The sequence below is a fragment of the Mastomys coucha genome, unplaced genomic scaffold (genome assembly GCF_008632895.1).
Source record: "Mastomys coucha isolate ucsf_1 unplaced genomic scaffold, UCSF_Mcou_1 pScaffold15, whole genome shotgun sequence".
NCBI classification, from domain to species: Eukaryota; Metazoa; Chordata; class Mammalia; order Rodentia; family Muridae; genus Mastomys; species Mastomys coucha.
Genome location: NW_022196897.1, coordinates 129,372,918 through 129,377,694, shown reverse-complemented (window position 1 = coordinate 129,377,694; position 4,777 = coordinate 129,372,918). Strand labels below are relative to the sequence as shown.

The following is a 4,777-nucleotide window of genomic DNA, read 5'->3' as shown; positions in this document are numbered from 1 at the left end:
GAAATACCTGAGGAGGCCCTTATTTCTCCAACTGAACAGAGACAGTTTTATGGATCCCCAGAGTTATGTAAAGAATTGTGTCTCTCTCAGGAGATAAATGATATATAGGCACAGCTGGGCTGTTCTTTTGCAATTTTCTCTACAGCATGACGCACGGCCTTAGCCTTCCACTAAAGCCCCATCCCCTGTCCTAAGGTGCCCAGGTCTGTCTCAACCCTGGCCACTGCCTCTTTGGCACATTTCCTTTGGCCGCTGCCTGTGCCTGGTGGTTCCCACAGCTGGAGACATATTTCCAGCTACGGTCAATCCAGAACACGAATGGTAGGGTCCTAAGCTTCTGCTGTCCCCATCCCAGCCTTTAGGGGTCTAACGTGCTGCTTTAGCCAGCTCAGTTTGCTTAAACAGCAAGCACCCCCATTTCTCACAGTTCAGAAAGCTAAGCTTCCAAGGTCGAGGTGTTTCATCACAGCGATGATACCCTAAGTAGGACAGCTGGGCTGGGTAGCATGAGTCTGTAATGCCAGCGCCCCTACGGGAAGATGAGGATTGGACAGGAGAATGCCTGGAAACTCAGGGGCCAGCTGTCCTGGCTTAGATAGCAGCGAGCAACAAAGTGTGTGTCTAAAAGATGGGGACAGACACCTGAGGTTGGTCTCTAGCTGTCACACGTGCCCTGTGCTAAACAGGAAGAGAGTCCTCACTAGGAAGTGGCAGAAAGGGTCACAGGAGGGCTGGGAGATGGTTCACTGGGTGATGTGCTCATTAGATCATGGTGGAAGGTCCTGAGTCTGAATCCCCCAAACCTACCGAAAGGCGGCGTGCTGGCTAGTTTTCTGCCAACCTGACCCAAGCTGGAGTCATCTCAACCCAGTTGAGAAATTGCCTCCATAAAATCAGACTGCAGGACAGGAGGAGGCAACACATGCCTAATCTCAGCACTCAGGAGGCAGAGGCCTGTGAGTTCTAGGCCAGCCTGGTCTACAGAGCTAGCTCCAGGACAGCCAGGAGTATACAAGGAAGAAACCTATCTCAAACATAAACAAGCCAGCAACAAAAAGATCAGGCTGCAGCTGACCAGGTATGGTGTCATGTACCTTAAATTCCAGCACGTAGAAGCAGAGGCTGGAAGTCAACCAGCCTGCTGAAATGTGGATCTAACCAATATGCATATGTGTTCGTGTGTTTATTCCTCCTTTCTTTCTTTCTTTCTTTCTTTACTTTCTTTCTTTCTTTCTTTCTTTCTTCCCCTCTCTTTGAAACAAGGTTGGTGCCTTGTCTATTTCTGTTTCCGGCTCTTACTATAGGTTGTTGCATAAACCTGCAGAAAGTCACACTGTGGTCTTCCAGCTCATCTGACAGACAGCTTCCCAAGCTCCTCACTCTGCCATCCCCACATTTACTTCCACATGGTTTCTGGTCTCTGGCAACATCTCCAGGCGCGGCGTCTACCTCATCGTTAGCCACTGATTCCCAGTTCTTGCCCAGAACCTGGTGTCTGCAAGTTACCTGCTTAGTAACGCTTATACTCACGTTCATTCTGGGGGCTCAAACTTCCAGAAGCCTCACTGCCCATCCCATGCTCATTGTCTACCTCTCCCGATTGCCCGACACAAGAAGTGCAAGGCAGGTAGTTTGGGATACAGCCCCAGAGATACTCACAGGAGAGATGCGGGGAAGGGGGATTAGTAGGGGACAGAGGTTCAGCTGCTGCTGTGGGTGACATGAGCTTCGTAAGACAGAAACATCCTTGGAGAAGGTGTAAATCACCCACCTTAGAGTCATCCCCAAGAAAGCCAGGGCATCAGTGCTAGTCAGGTTTCACTAGAGGAACAGAACTGACCGGGAGAGTAGATATTACCAAGTCATTTATTCAATTAGCTTAGGTGATAGTGGGTTGGTAGTTGCAATGGCTGACTTCACACTGGCGAGGCCAAGAACCCAGTAGCTGGACAGTTCACGAGGTTAGATGCCTCAGCAGTTCCAGGGATGCTGAACACTGGATGGTTTCTGGAGAGTCACTGTGGAGAGCCTGATGAAGCTGGAGTCTGATGTTTGTTGAGGTTGGCGGAGGCAGCAGCAGCAGCAGCAGCAGCAGCAGCAGCAGCAGCATAGATGCATTTACCAGCAAGAAGCAAAGGCTGGTAAGCAGTACTGTTTTTCCAACACCCCCGCCCCCCTCTTAGGACCTTTTAACTTCTGGATTGCTGTGAGAAGGTGCTGCCACTCTGGGGGAGGAGTCTTTGTCCTCAGTTAATCCTTCCTAGAAGTGTCCCCACAAACCCACCCTCAAAGGCATATCTAATCAGATGGACAGTCAAGATTATCCAATATACCATCACCTTTGCAGTCGTCCACTGGGAATTCCTCTTGCGAGAAACAGGTATTTTAGTATTCCTAATCTGAAGCTTGCAAACAGTCTCCTATGGTGTGAGGAGAACGTCCTAGGGAGAGGCAGCTGAAATTTGGCAGGAACTCAGTGAAATGGCAGAATGGACGGAGAGGAGTGAGCTCCAAGAACCTCGACCACTGATCTCGCATGTGCTGTGATCTCTGGAGATGAGGATCTATTTTGTGACTGTGAGTGATAAGCAAGAAGAGGACAAACCAACACACAGAAGTTGGTGATGCAGGGTTGATGGTGGGGGTGGGGGTGGGGTGGGGTACTCCATGGTTCTCGGTGTCATTGGCTGCTACACTAAACTGAGCTAGCATTCCTAGTGCATGAAATAACTGTATCTGTTATTCTCCAAACCACTGTTACTGCGGTGTCCTGTTGCTTGTTGTTAAGTGAATTCCCCTGGAAACAGAGCTATGGAATGAAGAGTTGGGAAAGTCAACCCAAGTCAGCTTAGCAGACACCACACCCCGTCTCAACGTTTGCTTCAAGGGAAGTAGAGATGAGATGGATTCTAAGTAAACGCTTGTTAACAGATAGGCGAGCGGGTAGCAGGCTAGGTACCGCCATGCAGGGAGCGCCGGCTACATGTTGAGGGACTCAGTTCTTATCCCTTTGGCTAACGACCGTGTACTTTGGGTCTCCTTTTGTCATCTGATCCCACATTAAGACATCATCTGACATTAATTGGTAGTTTCTCAGATCCTCTACTATTCTGGAATGGCTCAAAGGTCACTAATAGAGTCTTTTGGCCAATTTATTAATAGTCACAGCTATTTTTACTTCTGCTTGTTGCGGCACAGCTCTGTGTAGTACTGGAAGCATAGGGACACTGTTTTCCTCTGGTGTCTTTTGTAGGAGCTGGGTGTGGGAAAGGATTATACAGGACGTCTTGGCATCATTAGGATAAGTAGCTTTGGGGCTAGGGCACAACTACAAATTGCCTCCTTGTCAAGATCCCTTTGTTGCAAGTGTGAGAAATCCAATTCAAGCACACAGGGAATGCGTTGGCTCCAGTGATAAGACCATAGCGATTACGTTCTCGTAGAGCTGGCTCGGGCAGCTCTGGTGAGGTACACACCCTCTCTGCTCTGTGCTCCTCCCCTTTGCTCTTGGTTTCTTTCCACTTCCCTCTCTCATTCTGTTTTCTCCTTCTCATGGGTACACACGCCCAAACCTCATCTCACCTTGTTTCTATTTACCTTTATTCCGCCCTATTATGCCATGCAAAATGGCAGCCATGCTCCTGATTGTTTTCTGTGTAGCCTTTCCGAGACCCGCTAGCAACCTCACCTGGTCCCTGATTGGACTTCCCAGAGTCAATCACAGCGACCAAGAAGATAGAAGATTCTGATTGGCTGCCCTGGGTCAATGCCCGTAGCCGTGGGCGGGTCAGGAGAAAGATAGTGCCTAGGAAGGAGTAATGGATGGAGGGGACATCCAGAGTAGTCAACAGAAGGCGGATAGGGATGCATGCTGGGCAGACATGTGGAGCGGCTGCCACTGCCACCACCGTCTCAGACCCACAGATCCAAATTGGACAGCTAGAAGTCCCGCCTCCAAAGCAACCAGCTGGTTTAACCCTCTGACCCTCTGTGATGTTGAGGAAAGGGACAAACATGCTTATCCGTTTCTACTTCCTACGTGTAAGAGTGGTTTGAGACTGACAAGGATTGGGCACTGGTTCTTTGAGAGACACACCCAGGGCATGGGGCTGAATCCGTGAAACCGGGAAGGAAGGAGCATTGATAAAGGGGGTGTGTTATGAAATCAGGAAACAGAACTCTGGTGCCCCAGACCTTTTTTTTTTTTTTTTTTTGGCATTTTTGAGACAGGGTTTCGCTGTCCTGGAACTCACTCTGTAGACCAGGCTGGCCTCGAACTCAGAAATCCGCCTGCCTCTGCCTCCCAAGTGCTGGCATTAAAGGCGTGTGCCACCACCGCCCGGCTGCCCCAGACCTTCTGAGAAGTGATACCAAGTTGTATGATTCCAAACCAGGTGTGGTAGCGCGCACCTGTAATCACAACCGAAGCAGCATCAGGAAGAGTTCAAGGCCAACCTGGGCTGTTTGGAGGCTATTGCAGGAGTCATTTGTGGCCGATCTGGCTTGGACGACTGTGAAGGGGAACACAGCGACTACTCTCAGACAGAGAGATGCAAGAGTTCAAGAGGCAGCTGTGGGTAAAGCTTGGCCTGGCCTCTTAAGTTATAAAGGATCCCAGAGCTGGCCTGGGCCCCGTGACCTTCTGGAGTCACCCGTTAATTGCTACCTCTGCATTTGGCTCAACCCTTAGCAGTGGGGCACGCAGCAGCCCGAAAGGCTTCAGGGCTTTCACACCTTCCAGGTTCTGGCTACACGGACTGGACTGATTGATATGTTA

The 4,777-nt window shown here is 50.0% G+C and overlaps 1 long non-coding RNA gene across 1 annotated transcript; it reads right to left on the bottom strand.

The window, feature by feature from the left end:
* Positions 1 to 1,848: 1,848 nt before the first annotated feature.
* Positions 1,849 to 3,682, bottom strand: LOC116092396. Its single transcript, XR_004119247.1, has 3 exons — positions 3,598 to 3,682; positions 2,340 to 2,575; positions 1,849 to 2,045 (listed from the first exon to the last, which is right to left on the bottom strand). It is a non-coding gene; the product is annotated as an uncharacterized LOC116092396 (long non-coding RNA).
* Between the last annotated feature and the right edge of the window lie 1,095 nt (positions 3,683 to 4,777).